The sequence below is a fragment of the Neofelis nebulosa genome, chromosome 11 (genome assembly GCF_028018385.1).
Source record: "Neofelis nebulosa isolate mNeoNeb1 chromosome 11, mNeoNeb1.pri, whole genome shotgun sequence".
Taxonomy (NCBI): domain Eukaryota; kingdom Metazoa; phylum Chordata; class Mammalia; order Carnivora; family Felidae; genus Neofelis; species Neofelis nebulosa.
Genome location: NC_080792.1, coordinates 10,921,965 through 10,944,405, shown reverse-complemented (window position 1 = coordinate 10,944,405; position 22,441 = coordinate 10,921,965). Strand labels below are relative to the sequence as shown.

General features: G+C 34.9%; 1 protein-coding gene across 4 annotated transcripts in view; it reads right to left on the bottom strand.

The window, feature by feature from the left end:
* CDH19 (cadherin 19) overlaps window positions 1-20,793 on the bottom strand; it is a 103,744-nt gene extending 82,951 nt beyond the window's left edge. The window contains exon 1 of one of the 4 annotated variants that reach the window (XM_058691850.1): window positions 20,435-20,793. The gene's annotated coding sequence lies outside the window, so the exon portion shown is untranslated. The remainder of the gene's footprint in view (window positions 1-20,434) is intronic. The other 3 variants (XM_058691851.1, XM_058691849.1, XM_058691852.1) reach the window with 3 other exon arrangements.
* Window positions 20,794-22,441: the final 1,648 nt, after the last annotated feature.

Genomic DNA, 22,441 nt, shown 5'->3' with positions numbered 1-22,441 from the left:
TATACAAATACAATAATGAAATGCAGTAGGTATGTGTGAATTATGAAATATTATGGCTTTGTTTATACTCTTCTAGATGCCAAATTATCTGTAATGGTCACACATTTCAGGGGAAGGGAAAATGTTTCAAATAATGGTCCACTTCTGATTGAAGAGTGTTGACAGCTGTCAGCAGGGCCAGACTGAGAAAAGTTCAAGGCAGAGTCTGGGCTAATAAGGAAAAATGTTATCAATTAGTGTGTCTGAAATGGGTCCTAGAGAAACAAGGAGTGACATTTCCACCCTAAATCTGCAGTCCTGTTATATTTTCCAGTCAGGTGAATGTGGGGGTTAAAACCCGCATAATATTTCAATATGGAAAAATGCTAATCCTGTGTCTCCTGGTAATTTGTTTAGATTAATTTCATTTCCAGTCCCTAGGCATATTTATAAATATTAAGTAAAAAGTAGAATGAACTATATTTCAAAATACATAATGTATAAAAATTAAATGACATTGCTATTAACACAAAATTGCATAATAAAATGATACTAATCTCTGAATAACAGTATTATAGTAAGTATCAACATATTATGTCCAAGTAGGATCATATAATTTGAATATTAGAAACTGTATTTTCTCTAATGTATTGCATCCCCATATGAAGAAATTTATATCGAGACATTTTGAGTGACCTGTCCAGTAGCAAATAATTATTTACCGGTAGAGATAAGACTGGAAATGTAATCTTAAGGGCACAGAGTATATACTGTGCCTTACTGAACGGAAGAAAGAAAACACGTAGATACCTAACAATGTGCATGACATCTGTCAGTGATAGTTCACCGTATTTGAATTAACTAAATATCTATAAATTGCATTTTAACGTCTGGACCAATCTTGAAACTAGACATAATAAAATGTTTTCCGTTATCTCCTTTTAGAGTACCTCTCCCTGCTTCTTCTAAAGATCATTGAGGTCAAAAAAAGGGAAGAATAAGTAAGAATGATGGATTTGGTGTCTGTGTGGGAGAAGATAAAAGTTGAAGCTAGAAGAATGTGGATTGGATAAATGTAGAAACTTGATCCTATTTGTGATCTTTTTAAAAATCAAGTGAAACTTGGCAGCTTCATAGAGTGACACCACCCATAAAGGCTTTCAAAGGGCTTTCTCGGAACCGCTAATAGGAAATATAGAAAGAAATGTAAGTGGATATAGCTTGCATACGTAAGTGAGAAGAAGTGATATTTCTGGACCAAATTTGCAATAAAACATGTGCCAACTCTTTCTCTGTAGAAGTAGACGTAAAAGGTCTTTCTTTGTCACATTTATAAACTCTCGTGAAACATATTTTGCATATTGACTCGCACAAATAAAAGCATTTTGCTACAGATAAAGCAATACGAAGTCAGAGTGCCCGTATAAGAGTCTCTCAAGCCCTCTTTGGCATCACGGCCTTCCCCATTCACTATTTGTGTCATGTCTTGAGTTGTGGAGCCATTTCATCCCTGGGTTGGCTTCTAGGAACTCTGTTCTCAGCAGTGGAGAGGACCGCGGATTCTTGAGCACCATATTCAGTGTTAAACAATGACAAAATTGAGCCTGAATGTGAAAATATTCTAGAAGGAGAAGAGACAGATTCCAACCGATGAAACACCCACTGGCAAACTCTCGTTTTAAAAAAATCTGGTATCCCACATTTTTCCACCTTCCACAAGCTACCAAAACATGATGTCTCATCATTTCAAGGCTGAATTGCTACATGTCTGCGCACCGAAGATTTGCCTAAAACCATTTTTGGACCGTATCCTTCATTACACGTTGCCAATGCAATTACTCTGCATGGGACTTAATTATATCTTTGCCATATTTGTAATGATTTTAATTTGGTCACTGCATGTACATATGTTATTTCTTACACTTACTTTTCTGTGTGGCTGCAGTCAAACCTGTAAAATATTTTCTTTAGTGAAGTTTCTTTTTTCTCTTAATGTTCTTGTGAAAATATATAACATAGAACAACAAAGCAAAAAGAAAAAAAAAAGAACAAGAACGAGAAAGCAATACTTTACTTCCAATATCTGACAAAATATCACTTACATTATTCGAGGAGATAAAACTGCACGTATTTATCCATGCTTTCAGTTTCACTGTGTAATTGAAAAACACTGGGAATTCCCTGAATACTCTAAATCTATTCATTTGGAGAGATATATAAAATTGGTCTCACAGTTAACAAAGAAACAAGTGAATAAAAACAAATTTCAAAATTCATATTAACATCATGCTATTCAGCCATTACATACGGTGCTGTAAAGTCATTTAATGATATGGAAATATGGCTGTAATGCTTCGATAGGTGAAGGAAATAAGTTAAATGCAAAGAAAATGAATCCATTAATTTAGGAAAAACTTATGTTGACAAATTCAGTGGAGGGAGCCTGAAAGACGATGCCCTCAAATACAGGTAGTAATCATATCTGCACTGAGAAATTATAGATCAATTAAAATTTTCCTCATGTGTATCACATTTTAATATTTATTACATGTCTACCTATAATTATGTAATAAATTATAAGACTGGGACGCCCGGGTGGCTAGGTCGGTTAAGCATCTGACTCTTGATCTCAGCTCAAGGTCTTGATCTAAGGGTCATGAGTTCAAGTCCCATATGTGGCTCCGTGCTGGGAGCCTCTTTAAAAACAAACAAACAAACAAACAAACAAACAAACATGTTACACGAGTTTATTTGGGGTTTATTTAGTACCATCGTGACGATCAAGAGACCACTATCGGCTGTCTCTGGGGCTGTTCTCCAGAGGCAGGTTGGTGGGTTGACGAGCCAAGGAAGGACTGAATGACTACACCAGCCGTACCACTAGCTGTGTGTCTTGATAGAAGTCTAAACTCTGGCTGCCTACTCATCTCATTTGAAAAACGAAGACCACGCCAGCGACACTCCCATGGAGTCATCTTGATTAAATGAGTCCATGTGCCTAAATATTGTCCGGCACCTATTGTTATGTAAGTGCTTTTAACTACATAGAAGTAGCTACCTATAAGTGGGTGATGACAATCTATTTCTCAACTTCAAAATATTCAGCTGTTATTTCTTCAAACAAGACAGACATATGAAAATAAAAGCCATTATAAATGGCCATCACAAAATGCGTAGGATACATGGCACGTAATGCATGGGTTCTACATGTATTCTCAAATGGTTTGAAAGTCTTTTTTTTTTTATTCTGGAACATGGCTATGTGACTGACAAATAAACATTGTCATGCTTGCAATAGTATGTGATAGTGTATGGATGTATACGGGCAGAAAGCAATCCCAGCGTGACTCAGAACAATTATGTTTTCAAAGAAGACTAATTATGACTTAAGGGATGGAAAATATTATAATCTATGCACTTATACAGTTGGTAACTGAATTTAATTATGAATTGTCTTTTCTATGACCTCGTCTTAGTTACATAAAGATAATTATTCCATCTGTGAAAACTTATAAAAATATAATGTCTTCTGAAAGGCTTGTGGAAAGCTAAAAAACTAAGCTCAACTAAGCCAGCTCCTCATAGGGAAAAACAGATGGCCATTAATATAATGTCTCCATCTTTAGAAAACCGTTGAGTGACTTGGTCAAAATGATATATCAAAAGCCTAATAATTTGCGATGGTCAGGAAATCCTGAAGCTTAGGGGAGAAAGGAAAATTCCCAAAATCATGGTTTCTAAAATGCTACTTAATAAAAGTAAGATAAAACACTTCTCTCCCACAATTTAATTAAGCATGTCTAACTTCTGATATTAAGATCCAAATGTGTTAAGTAAGCAAATTTTATAAAACCTCAGTGCGAAACAAATAATAAAATGCAGCTCTTAGGGCTGTGAGCAGTTAAATTATTACAGGGGAAGTATTCTTTTCCTTTCTCTCTCTCTCAAAATGAGAGAGAGAGAGAGAGCACACAAGTGGGGGAGAGGGCAGAGGGAGGTTGAGAGACAGAGACAGAGAGAGTCAGAGAATCTTAAGCAGGCTCCACAATCAGCACAGAGACTAACGCAGGACTTAGGCTCACAACCATGAGATCATGACCTGAGCCACAATCAAGGGTCAGGCACTTAATCGACTGAGCCACCCAGGCGCTCCCCCACCTTTCTTTTAATTTAAGGAGTTATGTGTTTATAAAAGGGGGAAAAATGCAGACTTTGAAATGTCTATTAACAGTCCCCTTTTATTCCATAAGTACCTTTATAATTACTGTTAGAGCAGTAGCATGGGTGGTTGGTGACAGGTTATAGACTATATCTTGAACTCGAATTTTTTTTTGTCAAACACTACCTCAATATTCACTCCAAAAAAAAGGTACTGTATATTTGTGGAAATCTATTTAACCCTTGTCCACTTACTGAAATACAAAAACAACTATCTTGAAACTGTTAGGTTGTTGTACTCTTTCAGCTGAAAAATCTTGGGAAATCTGTATTGTCTATTATGTTGTTTCCCATGTTAATGTCTGCCTTTATATTTAACTCACATACATATATATTTTTATTTTAATCCTTTTTAAATTAATCATTTAATATGATATTAGCTTTTAATTAAATATTTTGAATGTCTGAATCAGTGCTTCAAGGCCATCTGCAATTCCAGACACTGGGATGTTGCTTCCCTGGATCTCCTGACTCAAGCCCATGACTGTTTGCCCCTCACTTCAAGGTGCCAGTGTATCCCAGTACTCAGACTAATCACGGTCTGCAGAAAAAGAGATGAGTCACAGAATCAGTAATACGGAAACAGCATTGACAACATTTGATGACCGACTGGATTTCAAGAGAGACTGTCTAGGGAATGTCAAAGGTAGGCTTCGAAATACTAAGGTATCTCCCTGCAAAACTTACAGGTGAAGATTCTAAGTGGGCACTTGGGGATTCCATACTCAGAATTGTAATTGTTGTCATGGGATGTTTCCTTTCACTCCATTGCTGTAAGAAAGGCTTACTTTTAATTCTTTAGGATGACGTAATCCATCCCTAACCCCGGGATGATTAGCAAGCTGACATGGTTAGGAGGAGAACATAACCTGAGAGTAAAAAAAAAAAAAAAAAAAAAAGAACTAACATCTTTTGGTCACTGTGGTACACATACTATTGTATACCAATATCTCTCCTACAATTTGGCTGGGTTATGTGATTAGCTTTCTAAACATTTATAAATAAAGGTGATGGCTTATCACTTCAGACCTGGAGCGGTGAAAGACCTGTGAATAATTATTTTGTCTTTCTCTCTCCCTTCTCTGGCAATCAGATGCTGTAGCTATGAGATGACAGAACCTCAATCAAGGTAGGGGCACTGGCAACTGTGTGGAACTGAATATTGTACCCCCATGAGTCTCATTAAATATTTGTGGTACGAGGTTACTTGACTACATAGCCTAGCACCTTAATAAAACCCCCAACTATATTCCTGGAACCATACGAGGTACTTCGTGTTTCTTCTTGTTAATTTTCTTTGTAATCAGTGAGATATTAATTGTAAACCTCCGTTTAAAAAGAGAAGAAAGAAGGCCAAAGTGGGGTTATATAAACTAATGAGAAAAAAAGGAGTCACAAAGGCCAGCTATAGATAGTAGCTGGAATCAAGTCTTGTCAGAGTAATAAAAGAGATAAAAATGCCTAACCTGAAAGAATACAAGAAGTTGAATAGGGTCAGAGTGGGGGAGAAAGATGATGTGCCCAGGGACAAGTACATTTGCATATTAATTTCAAAAACATTATTTCAGACAGCGGCCCAAGTTAAGCCATTTCCAAGTTAAGACATTAAGGGTAGTTAAATAGGGTACAAATCTCCAGAGTCTGTATAATTCAGCTAATTTCTTCCTGTATATACGTCAAGCCATGGCCTCTCTAGTTCAACCCAACCCAGTCTGGATTTTTTTAGGATATTTTCTCCACAATTTTAGGTACTGAATTAATTATTTGGCCATTTCCTCACTAGTTTTGAAGCAAATACTTAAACTCTTTCATATTGAGTTTAATTTTTTCTTTTGCTTTCAAATATTAACCTTTTATTTATGTTGATATTCTAGAGAGTAAAATATTTAGGTATACCTAAATCTCCAATAATAGTAGTAATTATATTTCTTCCTTTCTAATCATACCTCTCCTGCCCACTAACCCAACTGTTAAATCTGACCCTCCTAACTATTATCTGACTGATGGATTCAATTCAACTTGTTTACTTCAGGAAAAATTAATTGAATTATTGTGCGTAGACACTTGTATGTTCAGTCCTGTAGATTTCTATTCCCAGTTTCAAGCCCAGAGGCTATAACCACATGCTTGAGTTCAGTGCCAGAGAGAAAAATTTGAAAAGCCAAGGGCACATGGGACACACAGGGGAATAAATAGCCAAGGACTTGCTCATCTCACAATACCTAATAACCAATAATCTAAAAGTACATTACATGCATGCATACACACACACATAAAATTCCAAAATGTTTGCTTTTTCCCCATTTTCACAGGGAAAGGCTTTTAGTATTTAAACATTAAGTAGGATAAATATTGAGGGTTTTGTCATATATTTTAATATGCTAAAAAGTTACTTTCATTCCTAGTTTTTAAAGAGTTTTTGTTATAAATATGTGGGGTTTTTTGTGGGTTTTTTTTGTTTTTATAAAATGAGATTATGAATTGAGATTACCAGGTGGTTTCTTTCTTTCGATTTGGTCTGATAGGGTACAGAATAGAGTGAATAGTTTCAATAATATTGAGACATTCTTGCATTCCTAATGTATACATACCACTTTGTATGTATATAATACATAATAAAAACTTAATACTTAATCTATAAAGTGTAAGCTATATATGTTATATATTACAAACTACCTATGGTATATATTGTAGGCAGTATATATGTTACACAAAATATAAATTTTAAGATATATAATATAGACTATATAGCATATGATGATTTCCAGCTAATATCATATGAAAAATGATTCTACCTGTTCTTTCCTACACTGTCTTTTTTGGCATTAGGATATTATACCTATATAAACTGAATTGAGGAACTGTTGTGATTTGGATCACCATACAATATTCTAGAGAGTAGATTTATTTTTAATTGATCCCAAGTAGATTTTATCTTCATAATTAGTTGAATCTGATTCATTTTTAGTTTCTGTGAATAAAAGTAATCAAAGTTGCATTCATTACACACAAAAACAAAAATTATGTTTAAACAAACAGAATGTTGTGTTTTTTTTTTTTTTTTTTTTTTTTTTTTTTTTTTTTTTTTATTGGGACAGAGAGAGACAGAGCATGAACGGGGGAGGGGCAGAGAGAGAGGGAGACACAGAATCGGAAACAGGCTCCAGGCTCCGAGCCATCAGCCCAGAGCCTGACGCGGGGCTCGAACTCACGGACCGCGAGATCGTGACCTGGCTGAAGTCGGACGCTTAACCGACTGCGCCACCCAGGCGCCCCCAGAATGTTTTTTTTAAAGGCTTCTGCTGTGTGTGTGTGTGTGTGTGTGTGTGTGTGTGTGTAGTTCTATACAGGTTGAATACTATTATTCATGCAGATATGCCACTGATCCACCGATTAGAAAATATAATACATATCCCCAATTTCCTTTATTATCAGTTTAATTCTAATGAATATACGGCTTTCAGATAGTATAGAACCAATAAATAATGACTTTCAATGGTAAAAATAACTAAAAAAACAAATTTAGGAAATAAAAGCTTCATAGAACGATGAACAAAGTATACTTTTGAAGATTTCTTGAACCATGAAATAAATCATGGTTTAACAAAATCACCAGTTACCATGCATGTAAAGCATGAGAATTTCCACAATCATAAAATTATGCAAAGGGAGACATTTTTCCCCAAAACGTTGTTTGGATAAATATGAAACACTACGAGTTCATTATTTTCATCACATAAATAATATCCGGCAAATTGAATGTATGTATCACCATAGAAACAAGGAAAGGAAAAATATTTTTCTTCTTACCAACAATGCATTCTACTGTCCCAAGAATGTATTACAAATTTATTTATTTTGTCTTCAATTTCCATTAAGTATATATTATTTTGTTTTTCACTTGTTGAAAATCTTTTTAGCCATTGCTTACTACAGTAAATAAAGACAGTTACCCTCTATTTGACATTTTTTTGCTGATGTTGTATTAGTAACTACATAACACATGGTCAAATATATCATCTAAATGTTCCTTTCTTCAATTATCAATTGTTTTCAGTACATATTTTTTATCACTATAATAACTATAAATGTATTTTACCATCAAAAGCAATACTTAGTAAGCACCACTGCCAAATGGTGTGGAAAATATAATTTTGTATTGAAAAAGGCACAATATAAACATGACTTTTTAAAGACCCAAATCTTAGTGAATGGAAAAAAAAATTTAAAGCCATATACTTCATTGTGCATGTGTGTGTATGTGTGTGTGTGTAGAATACACAATTTAAAAATTTATAAAATAGTATCATAATTTTCTAAATTTTTTTTTAATGTTTATCTATATTTGAAGGAGAGAGAGACAGGATGCAAGCAGGGGAGGTGGAGAGAGAGAGGGAGACACAGAATCTGAAGCAGGCTCCAGGCTCAAACCTGTTAGCCTAGAGCCTGATGCCGGGCTAGAATTCAAGAACCATGAGATAACGACCTAGGATGAAGTCAGATGCACAACCGATTGAGCCACCCAGGCACCCCTAAAGTATTTTTTACTGTTTCCTTACTTATTTTGAGAGAGGGAGAGAGAGAGGGAGAGAGCGAGAGAGAGAGAGAGAGAGCGAGAGAGAGAGAGAGAGAGAGAGAGCGAGAGAGAGAGAGCACACAAGTATGGGAGAAGCAGAGAGAGAGGGAGAGAGAGAATCCCAAGCAGGCTCTGCACTGTCAGCTCAGAGCCTGATGCACGGCTATATCCACAAACCATGAGATCATGACCTGAGCCGAAATCAAGAGTCAGATGCTCAACTGACCCAGCCACCCAGGTGTCCCTAAAGCGTTTATTATGTATGGAAAGGATCCCTTGTTCTTTAAATAAGTGTAAAGTAAACGATAACTTGGTTGGTTCCATCACTCAATTTTTGGAAAATGATGTACTCACCTTATTCACACTAGAATTAACTGAAAAGCTAAGTGAAATGTGGATACCACACTCCACAGATTCAGATTCATCATTTAGGTGTGTTTAACAGCTCCAGCGTGATTCTAAGGCAGATAGTTCAAGGATACCACGGCCATCATCCTCATCCTCACCATCACCATCACCACCATCATCGTTATCATCATCAACATCTTACCCAGCATACACTGGGTACTTACTTCATGGTTATTACTATACAAAGAGTATGCCATTCTTTAACTGATTTATCTTACAACAATTCTATGGCATATGTTCCATTATTATTGCTATCTTGTAAAGGCAGATAGTGAACCCATAGAAATAGCTTTGCTTAGCCATGTAATACTTGGTCAGGCCAGAGTTAAATCCGAGCAATTTACTTCCTCCAGAGCTGGTACCCTTAAACTTACAGGAGCCATTTTCCAAATATGGATGCTATTCTAGAACATAAACATATGTGGAGATACTGGCCAGGATTTATTTCTAGAGCAGTTTCCCTATTCTCCTATGAGAAAAAAAAAATACTTAGGGTAAACTCCAATGCTGTAATACGTTTTTAGGTGCTAATCATTTATTCCTATAACTTTTACCACTATCTAGATATTTCATAAAAAAATACTCTCAAAGTTGAAATGCAATGGTATGAGGTAAAACTTCAATAGAATTTCTCATATTTTGTCACAGTTGAGTTGACACTCTTGGGCACACTCTGTGTTACCTATAGGAGACTATCAGGGAGTCACTTCCTTGGAGACTGCTCTGCAAGACGGAAAACGTGGCCATTTTGAATATTCAAGTCCATATCGTGCACCTTATCCTGCTTTTCTCTTTCTTCAAGAGAACAATTTGCAGGGGTCCTCAAACTTTTACTTTATGCCCTGGTCATGCAGTAGTAACGTTCTGGCTGCCAAATTACACCTAGAATAGATGGTTATGAGAAGTAATACAGATTGAGGATAGACAAAGGTAGGTTATGAAATAAGGAATTAAGTCAAATGAACTGTATAATTTCCAGCTGGTTCTTTTTCTTAATTATATTACTTAAATCTTCATTTACTATTAAATGAATACTGACCGTTAAGGAGAATCAGTATAAAATGTAAAGATTTGTGCCTCTATAATATTATAGTTGCATGACACCAGTCAAAGTACTTAAACACTATCAGACTGAGTTTCTCCAACTGCAAAATGAGATAACATACCTAACTTCTAGGTGTGCTGTGATAAGTCGCATAAAAATAATTAGCTGGACCTGAAGCTTATGCTTTAAATATTCAATAAAGATAGTAATAATTATGTCACAAATAGATGCCATTTATTTAAATATTTATACTCCCAGGTTTCTTGGGAAAATTCTAATTAATCTCTTCCTGAAGTACAAAACAGAATCACTAGTAAGTCCCGATTGTTACAAGAATAAAAAATCTGAGGAGTAACTGTCAATATGCATACTGTTTAAATCATGCAGGAAAGAGCTCATTCAATGTCACAGCAATTGACAATGGGAAATACATCCTAAAGATTACAAATAATTTCAGGTTTTTACACCCAAGGCTAATGGCGTCCAGTTTACATTATGTGAAATGCCAGGATCTGGCAGGATACAGGAGTGGAAATGCGTATAAGTAGTCACAGAACCTAAGAACTCCAGAGATATCAGAAGGATAAAACCATTACCATATAGTTCCATTGTAACTTCCAAATATAGATTTACAAAAGTTGATTTCTATCAACTTGTAAGTTGAAGTCTCTCTCTGTCTCTCTCTCCCCTGCCTATCTGCCTCCTATCAACCTTCTTTTTAAAAAATTTCTTTAATATTTATTTATTTTTGAAAGAGAGAGGAAGAGAGAGAGAGAGAGAGAGAGAGAGAGAGAGAGCAGGGGAGGAGCAGAGAGAGGGAGACAAAGAATCCGAAGTAGACTCCAGGCTCTGAGCTGTCAGCACAAGCCCAATGCGGGGCTCAAACCCATGAGCTGTGAGATCACGGCCTTAGCAGAAGTAGGCCGCTCAATCGACTGAGCCACCCAGGCACCCCCTTTCAACTTTCTTTGATGGAGAAATATATATCCTCAAGAGAACAACCGAAATGATATTTCAGAATCTCTAAATCAATCACCTTGGTCTTGCCAGAAAAATGTTTCATAAAGTCTGGCAGTATTTAGACTCCATTCCTCACTTATACAAAAAGAGATTTCCCAAACAATTTTTACATTCCTTATTCTTATACATACATGAAGTCCCATTTGGGGCAAGACTCTAGTTGGAAGAAAAAGTCCAAACCAAATACAAAGCATAAAATATAGCTGAAAAGAAGCAGAAACAAATGCCAAGAGTGGTAGAGGACAAAAGAAAGGGAAAGGGAAAGGGAAAGGGAAAGGGAAAGGGAAAGGGAAAGGGAAGGGAAGGGAAGGGAAGGGAAGGGAAGGGAAGGGGAGGGAAGGGAAGGAAAGGAAAGGAAATGAAAGGAAAGACAGATCAAAATCTTCTTAGGTAAATAAAAGAAACTTCCTCCATCCTCCAGGAAAGGATCATAGCTTGCTCTTAATAAGAGTATTTAGACAGGAATTGTAATTCCTGGCTATTTGTTAAAGGTATATGTAGGAGGATATTTTGAAAGATAAATTTGGAAAAAAAATCTTTAAGAAAGTACAAAAACAAAGCACAGATATAGAAAATAGGATAAAAAAAGACTGAAAAGATTAATTCAAAAGGCACAACATACAAAAGTAGATCTGGAAGAAATGGAAGGCAAATATTATTACAGAATAAGTGGCCATTTGCAGTCTCCACATTTTCTCATCCAATCTACAGAAAAATGCAATCTGGCTTTTCTCCCAATACTACAATGCAACCAATCCATCCAGGGTGAGAAGGATCCCCTTTATTTCTTTAACAAACTTCAATAAATACTTTTCTTTTTTTTTTTTTTTTTAATTAGTGGTGCAGCACAATGTTGCCTTCATCATAACCCCACTCCTTTTTAAAAATTCTCTTTTTTGGCTTGCAAAGCTCTATACACTTTCAAGTTCTTCTTTCACCTCAAGAATCTCTATTTTATTTGATTGTCCTCTTCCCTAAATACTCGAGTTCCATTTTTCTTTAAGAGAGAGACAGAACACACATGCACATATAGGGGAGGGGTAAAGAGAAAGAGAGAATCCCAAGCAGGATCCATGCTGTCAGCTCAGAGCCCAAAGTGAGTCTCAATCCTACAAAGTGTGATATCCTGCCCTGAGTGGATATCAAGAGTCGGATGGTTAGCCGACTGAGCCACCCAGGTGTCCCATTCTTAAGAAATGTTTTGCTTATTCTATACATGAGATAATTTATCTTCGGATTTTATGGCTTCGATTAACATCTAGACACCAAAGCATCACAAAGGATCACCAACAGTCCATATTTATCTCTTTCTTAATCTATAGACCTACTTTCTAAGAGACATTTCAAAGTCTATGACCCACATAGAAACCGTTATCTTTTATTGTTTGTTCATCTTATTATTATGTTCTGTCTCTCACTGAACAAAATCAGTACCCGCTCAAAAACTGGCACTTGAATAAGTGAATAAAGAATCCCCCTTCCACATTTGCTTTACCTCCACACATATTCAAGCTTCATCTATGGTCAATTCTACCTCTTAAGTCTCTCAAATATATGCACTTACTTCCTATAACCTCCAATTTATTAATCCATAACTTTTTGTCATGAATTGTTTTTCATGCAAGTAAAATAAGCTGAAACTATATTTTTTAAAAAAAAATTAGAAAATATATTTCAGGAGTATTAAGTATTTCACACCATTTTATCTATTAAACTCATGCCTGGACACAATCCTAAAGAAGCAAATTGTTATTTAGAAATTTTGGTGCAAAACATTGTTTACCAATATATTATTGTGTAAAAAATATAAATCTATTTGTGAAAGCTAGTTAAGTAACTTTTGACACATATACTCAAATGTTTAAAGAGATTAGACAAGACGATGACAATGATAGTTGTTGGGTCATTGGATAATAGAAAGATTTAGTAGTGGACAACACTCACAGTATTAATAAGTAGAGTTCTATAGTGAGTTGTATGTAATTGGAAAAATCAATGTTACCAGCTGAACATGAAAACAGAAATCTCTCTTAACTTGTCACCAAAGGAAGCCACATCAATATGAGCAGTAATTTACCCAGCGCCAAAACTAACATGCACCCAAAGTGCCCAGATTAGGTTTCTTAAACCGTTTGTCAATTAAAAAACAAACTAAAAAGTGGTACGTCTTCATGAATAGCTAAAGACAAGTTTTTGGAGTGATTGTCAGGAATCAGAAAAGAGTGGATTTAAGAATGACTAGAGTCTAGAACTGGTTTCCAAGAGTGGATGACTCATTCAAAGTAGATGCTAATAGAGGAAAAGCAGAGATGTGGGAACTCTTCCCTGGGAAGTTTGGAGTTAAAGAAGAATGCTTTAAGATAGAAAATGTAGTGTTTGAGATTCCATTTTTGGGACAATTAAATGAGCAATAACAAGCAAAAATGTTGCAAAGAAAAAAATAAACCGAGTACCAACGTAACCACTCAGTAAATTCTATTTATTATGAGTAACAACAATATATAAGTAAATAATAGTAATATAATTATAATCGTTTCCTTACACTTCTCTGTGATTTGAGAGTTAAAAAAAGAAATTCAGAAAATTCAACTTTTAATCTCTCAGATTATTCCATGTATTAAGATGATACTCAAATCAATTTCAAAACTGAAAAAAAATTAATTGATTAAGAGCTTAATTTAGTATTTATTCATCCACAAAAATTTTGGACTAAAATTATAATAAATTTTGAGTCCTAGTATGGAATGTATATTTCAAAGGACTAGTTTTAAAAAGTAAATGAGAATATATAATTATTTTGGTACAAAATATTTGTGTACATTTTGTTACATAACTATTTTAGTTTCAAGTTTATAATAAAAAACTCAATTTTTTTTAGTTTCTTCATATAAAACATATAAGCCAAAAATTCTATATCATTTGTTTTGTTTTGTTTTTTAAATACAAAGTTCAAATAACTTAAAGACTAGCCCACAATTTTTTTTAGTAGCTTGCATTTTTAGTTTATCTTGTTGAGTTTATTCAGAGTACATAGTCATGAAAATTAATTTTCAAGACAAAATTTGAAACCAGATGGACTAGTTTAGTGGAGTGTTTAACACAACTATTTTACATTTTGAAGATATCATTTTCCAACTATGTGCTATTAGCTATGTACAAAAAAATGACAAAGTAATGCATTTTAGTAAATACAATATTGGAAACACCTTTCAAGGGAGATTTTTAAATCCTTTTAACATGAATAGCATGCTTACAGAGTAAATAAATTTCTACTTTATGATTCCCAAAATAAGAGATTTGGGTACATCATTTTAATTCTAAATAAAATGTATATAGGAAAAATTAAAAGAGATACATATTTAGAACTAGAAAATGCTAAAAGTGTACCTCCAAGAGATGGGATAAGTTAAAAATACATATAGATTTCAAGAAGGAAAATCAACATGAATATAGTTAATTTGATGTACAAAATGGATTTCAAAAGCAAGATGATATAGATTTTTTAAGTTTTTGATTCCTCTGCATTTTATGCCAGAGAAGATAAACATGCTTCCTTTCAGTGTTTAAATGTAGAAGCATTCAGTATAATCTGACAAATTAATTAATGAATTAATTAATGAGTGAATAAATTTCCTTTTTCTCCCTAAAACTTAAGTTCTCTAGATTATGAGCCGCTCCATTTATAAATGGGTAAAAAGCTAATATGTTCTATGAAGAGATGATGTTCTTTTAAATTTTTTTAAATTGTTAATGTTTTTATTTATTTTTGAGACAGAGAGCGCGCACTAGTGGGAGAGGAGCAGAGAGAGAGAGAGAGAGAGAGAGAGAGAGAGAGATAGAATCCGAAGCAGGCTCCAGGCTTGGAGCTCTCAGCACAGAACTTGACAAGGGGCTCAAACTTGTGAACCACAAGATCATGACCTAGGCTGAAGTGGGACGCTTGACTGACTGAGCCGCCCAGGTGTCCCAAGGGATGATATTCTTACACAAAATAATCCTTCACCTTATTTTCTTAATGTGGCAATCCTAACATCATTTTGTTTCACAATATGTAGAAAGCAGCTAATTAATAGTTTACTAAAATTTGTGATACTTAACTCACACATATACAGCATTAAAAATGTATTGCTTGTTCCTCTTCTCAATGCAAATGCTCAATATCATTATAATACAATGTCACATAATCTCATCAAAATTATACTTATGATTTAAGAGCTGTGTGTGTTTTTTTTTAATTTTAAAATGTTTGTTATTATTTTTTTTTTTTAATTTTTTTTTTCAACGTTTATTTATTTTTGGGACAGAGAGAGACAGAGCATGAACGGGGGAGGGACAGAGAGAGAGGGAGACACAGAATCGGAAACAGGCTCCAGGCTCCGAGCCATCAGCCCAGAGCCCGACGCGGGGCTCGAACTCACAGACCGCGAGATCGTGACCTGGCTGAAGTCGGACGCTTAACCGACTGCGCCACCCAGGCGCCCCAAAATGTTTATTATTTTTGAGAGAGAGAGAGAGAGAGAAACAGAGCACGAGTAGGGGAAGGGCAGAGAGAGAGAGAGAGTCATAGAATCTGAAGCAGGCTCCAGGCTCTGAGCTGTCAGCACAGAGTCTGAAGTGGGGCCCAAACCCATGAGCCACAAGATCATGACCTGAGCCAAAGTCCGACGTTTAACCGACTGAGCCACCCAGGCGCCCCTAAGAGCTGTGTGTTTTAAACATTAGTTTAATATACACACACAATGACAACATTACTCCATATCTTTAAAATGGTTTCAATTTAAATTTCATAGAAGTAACTTTATATATAATCCATTATGTAAATGACATAAAATACAAGACACAACAGGTGTCGGTAAGGATGTGGAGAAAGAGGAGCCCTCTTGCACTGTTGGTGGGAATGCAAATTAGTGCACCCACTCTGGAAAGCAATGTGGAGGTTCTCAAAAAGGTAAAAATAAAACTACCTTACAATCCAGCAACTGCACTGCTAGGTATTCACTCAAAAAATACGAAAGAATATGAATTCAAAAGGGATACATGCATCCCAATGTTTAGAGCAGCCCTACCTGCCACAGCCAAACTGCGGAAGCAGCCCAAGTGTCCACTGACTGATGCATGGGTAACAAAGATGTGGCACATATATACAATGGGATGTGACTGAGCCACGAAAAAGAATGAAAGCTTGCCATTTGCAAGGACATGGATGGAGCTAGAGACTATTATGCTAAGCAAAATGTCAGAGAAAGACAAATACCACTTGATTTCACTCCTGTGTGGAATTTAAGAAACAAAACAAATCAGCAAAAGGAAAAGAGAGAGAGAGAGAGAGAGAGAGAGGCAAATCAAGAAACAGATTCTTGACGACGGAGAACAAACTGATGGTTACCAAAGGGGAGGCGGGTGTGGAAATGGGTTAAGTAGGTGATGGGTGTGCTAAGTAGGTGTACTAGTTGTGATGAGCACATGATGATGTATGGGAGTGTTATATTATTATATTCTACACATGCAACCAGCATAGCACTGTATGTGAACGAATTGGAATTAAAATAAAAACTTTAAAAAATAAAAAAAAATAAAAAAGATGAGGGGAAAAGAAAAGGCATAGAATTTTAACAAATAATTTGTGTGGTCTTGAAATTATCAAATGAGTGTGTGTGTGTGTGTGTGTGTGTGTGTGCGCGCGCGCGCGCACATGCGTATGTTTCAAATTTATGAATATTTAAAATGTATATATGTAAATACATAAACAAATACATAGACACATGTATAAGTGTGTATACGAAAACACATATGCTATTTATTATTAACCAATAATTTGGAGTCAAATCCTGATATACTTATAGAATTGGCATATCTTACAGACATTGGATACAAGAGAGAAAATAACCAGAGTAACCAATGTCCTCTATGGACCTGAAGACAAAAGCCCTATTTAGAAGGGAGAGACTTCTATCTGAAAAGTGATGTTATGACCCCTTTCTTTTTCATCTAATATTATGGGGAAATCATTATATTTTGCCTTTCTGGTTCAAAAGCAATCTCAAACATTGTCATGAAGTATTTACTTAATAACAAAGAACAATACCATTAAAAAGTTTTTAGAAAGATGCATGTATACCCTTTTCTTTTTATCTCTTTAGTTTCCTTGTTACATTTTATGTTTGTCTCTGAATTTAGCAGCATTATCTCTTCATCAAAAAAAGGTCAATCTCTACTAGAATTTTTTAAAAAAATGGTAGCAAACCCTTGGAAATAATTTAGCTATAATCCAATTTAAAAACAGAAAAAAAATGGTGGCATTTTCCTTTTCTATGATTTATATGTATAATTTGCTCATTTCCACAGAAATGACATTTCTAAATTTTGCACTTAGAGAAAATTACCTAGGTTATTTTAAGCTATAACTGATGTGCCAGAATTTTTCCCACTTTAATATACTATCCTATAAATTTACAAAGTTCATTTATCATGTAAGTTCTTAGAATGAAGGAACAGATAAAATGTGGATGTACTGATCTTGTAATTTGTTAAGTCACTGTCCTATACTAACATTTCAAACTCGACTTCGTGTGCCAAAGCAAAGCCTCCAACAATTAGATACTTTGTCTTAACTTTAAAACATTCTTTGATGATTCCGAATGTCTTTTTAATGAGTAATTAGTGCAATGAATTTCTGACAAAAATATTTCTGCTCTCCTAATTCTAAAGTGGTTTTTAAAGTGAGACCAGAATGCTCTTACTGGATCATCTCAGAGCATGCATCATTTCAGAAAGACATTGATTTGTTGTAAGTTGCAGAAAAGCAGGTTTTAGAACATTTAAGTGGATTCTTTCAAGTGAGTGGTGATGAGAGTTGAAAACTCTTTGAGTATGGGTTTTTCAAGCACGTGTCAAACATCTTTCTGGTCACTTTGGCAAAAGCAACTCATTTCTCAAGTCTGTGAGCTGTCAAAAGCAATGCTAGAAAGAAAGGATTCATGTGGGGTTATTAAGTTTCATGTTTATTTTTCACCCTCAACCTATTATGCCAAAGCAAAGACATAGGTACTGGAAGATTATAAATAGTAGGAGGAAATTGTCATGACAACAAAATATAAATGTTCCATTTTTCTCATATTTATTATCATTGTTCTCAAACATTAGGTCAGGAGCAATAAATCCCAACCTAAAGAAAGGTTTATGAAAAGACCAACATGTCCTTTTAAATCATGTGATACACTTATTTCTACTATATTACTACCCAATAACGTGTTAAATACTACTCAGTAACACTTTGAATATAATATTTAAAGATAACATGTTAAGAGTGTGAGTGTCAAAAATATTCAATATCAATTTATATTTAGCTATAGGTTATCATTTATCAAATTGTATATGTCTTCATTATGACAAATTCCTGAAAGATAAGCCAGATATCTTAAGAATGCTTGAGAAGCATGTGTGCACATCATTTTAAAGATTTTAATGCATCTTAATTTATGATAATTTGATTGAATTTGTTAAAAAAAAAGCTCCCTGGGGATAAGTATATTGGAAAGATTCCAGAGGAGAAAACAAAACCAAAAATATAAATAGATAATATATCCTTTAAGACTTCTACTACGTGTGTGTGTGTGTGTGTGTGTGTGTGTGTGTGTGTGTGCGTGTCTGTGAGAGAGAGAGGAGAGAAAGAGAGGGAGAGAGAGATACACTAATAGTATAAATATTTCAATATTTCATTAAGGCACAAGAACTTACTAAAATTGACAATGGAAAATACAGATATAATTTACAGAATGATCTGAGACATTTTGGTCATTGTTAAAACACGTGTAAAGAATAAGAGATCAGATGACTTCTAGATTTCATAAACTGGTTATTTGTAAAGATTGAATAATTTTACACTTTTAATTTTATAACATTTATTACTTTTTGGGAATAGTTGTGTTAGTTATAAAATTTGGAAAACAGAAATGTACACTTTATATTAAAATGTAAATATTTTAAATTAAAAATTAGAAGTATGTATATGTGCATATGTGTAATATTTAAACATCTAAAGTTTTTAAAATGTGGAATAAAGGATATTATATGAATGTATATTATTTTATTACATTATTTGTTATTGCAAATGGATCCAAAATATAAATATATATTGCTAAAGTTGTAAATATTTCACATTAATAATGTCTTCTCTACAGATATATTAATTCAAAAAATGAATGCATAGAACTAAAATAGAAATGTATTTAAAGAAAATAGTTGCCATTCTATTTAGATATTTTTGTTGCTACCTCTTTGTGTGTTTCTTATATTGTAGTTACAGATTTACTAAATCCCTCAGGCAAATTTACACTGAAATATTTCATTAAAATTAGTAACCCTACTAAAAATTGCTTGTTATAAACTAAAACTGAAACAATATTAAGTATCTCCTACAATTTATATATTCTTAATTTAGACTTTTTTGTCTTTCACATTTGATGAATTAGTTTTATCACATGTAATGGATATAATTTATTGAAATTAATATGTGCACATTCCAGAATATGTGTCTGTATTGATAATATGCCCAACAGATTCCTTTTATTAGTATTATTATTATAATATTCTTCATTACCGAAGCTTTTTGCTTTAAGATTTTTCTAGAGTCAGTACAAAGTTTGATACCCAAAACAACTGGCAAAGGGGAAGAAAATAAAATAATTATATGTCAACGTTGAGAATCAACAGTCCTTCAAAGAAACATTCAGTTTTATTCAGATATGCGGAAAGCTCCATACTGATAATCATAAATAATCGATTTAATTTAATCAACAATTAATTTAATTAAAATATTTACTTTATATTTTTCTCATCCCTTTAAGGTGCTTTCATGGTTTATAGCATCTGATAGTATAGAGATAAACATATGATAAAACAAAATCCTGGAGAAAGGGAAGGAAGCAGCAGTGATGCTCTCCCCCAATAAATTTAATGTTTTAATGTTCTAGATTTTTCCTCAAATCTCTAGTGCAGAGATGGCAAATACTGTCACAAATATTTGGCTTTGAAAAAGTTCATATACGTGTCATGGTTTCACATATTGTAGAACATTTTTCCCCTTATGGACCATAAACTAGCAAAGAGCTTTTCAAGTACTTTTGGGCCCTCTCTCCACTAAGAGATAATTCATAGAAGTCAAATATGCCTAATTATCACATTCTTACCTGTGTATCTTCCAGTTCTAGGAGGTCTCCCAACACTGAGCTTCCAAATTCGTGATGAACGCAGAAGGAACAGCAGGAGGAAGGCTTCTTATTTTGCTTCACCAGCTTCTCGCCGAACCTGACATCTGGGTTACTGCTCTGAGTTACGGATGCCTGCGTTTTTAGTACCACTATGTCACTATGTCACTGCTTACTCAATGCTATTTTGGGTTCTCTGAGTAGAGCCATGAACACTGAGCCTTTTGTGCAAAATACCATAAGGGCACTCTGATGTCCGTTCATAGGCTTGGATGAAAATGCAGACAGCTCCAGCAAGTGGTATGAACAGTCCCTCCCCACCCCCCGCCTCCTTTTTCCTAACAACAAGCAAAAGGAAAAGAAAGTACGCATTGGCTGGAGGTGATAAGGAGGGAATTCAACTTCTGCGAGTGGAAAGGACATGCCTTCCACTTGAGGATTAGCTGATGAAACAAATGATCGATGTAAAACATGCACAAAAGTTACTAAAAACAGAAGAGCTTTCCCAATCTGTGTCTGTGCCTTCTGGCTGCTCCTTTAGTCAGTCTTTCTGCTCAGGAATCAAATAAAATACAGAAAGAGGGCAATGTCTAAATTAAAATCCCTTTCTTCTCCTCGGTTTATTACCTAAATATACTTATTGTGTTAAATTTATGATTAGATTTTGTTATAATTATTGTTATTTATTATGAAGTACGTAATAATAAGCTATCTGTTCATTCCTAAAGCTGCTTTTAGCTAAAGTATTTTTGTACCAAATAAGAGAGGTCCGAAAATAGGAACAGGGCCTAAGGCCTAAACAGTGCTAAAACTATAATTGATGTCTGAAACACGTAATATTGTTAAGGTTTACATAAGCAATTATTGTGAGGAGACAAACACAGATTTCAGATACTTGTGTTCTCCAGTATTGGGACTGTATGCATGTTCATTGCTTTTTATCATAACAAAGGAAGGACAGTAGGAAAGGGATTACAACTAATGCCAGTAATAACTAAATCGATTATGTGATGCCTGGTTTATGCTTACTTCATATGTAAATTCATAAGCAACATATTTTACTCGTTACCATTTGCTACATAAACAACTTAGATGCCTCTGCAACATGGATCAAGAGCAAAAATGAACTTTTTTTTCCTTAAGCATTTGTTAAAAATTGTGTTAAGAACACTTAGGATCTATCTTCTTAAATTTTAAAGTACAATACACAGTATGTACTTTATTTTTTTTTTTTAATTTTTTTTTCAACGGTTTTTATTTATTTTTGGGACAGAGAGAGACAGAGCATGAACGGGGAAGGGGCAGAGAGAGAGGGAGACACACAGAATTGGAAACAGGCTCCAGGCTCCGAGCCATCAGCCCAGAGCCTGACGCGGGGCTCGAACTCACAGACCGCGAGATCGTGACCTGGCTGAAGTCGGACGCTTAACCGACTGCGCCACCCAGGCGCCCCACACAGTATGTACTTTAAACACAGATGTCTAGACCTTGTTTCCCCTGCATAGCTGAGACTTTATCCCCATTGAGCAACTCTCCATTTCTGCCCGCCCGGGCCCTGTTAATTAATCACCATTCTCCTCTGCTTCTAGGAGTCTGACGCCTTTAGATACTTCATACAAGTGGGGTCATCCAGTACTTGTCCTTCTGTGAATGACTTAGGTCACTGGCATAACATCCTCTAGACTCATCCCTGTTCCAGGGTTTATGTAGGAATCTAACATTGACCTCCACTTTGGGTCACAACCACACTTGGTGCGACCTGAGAGTCTATGTTCAACACCAAGTTCCAGGGCTTATGTTATACATAAGGGAGCAAACACAGGTCAGCCCAATTTTTCAATCACAGTAAAAGGATAATCACAACTGTGGAAGTTACACTGAGACAGGAGTAAATTTTGTAAAGAATGTAGGGTTCTGAACTAATACGTTTCAAGTGGAATACCATGAATAGAGATTGGTGATTTTATTAGTGGGAGATATGTTACAAAA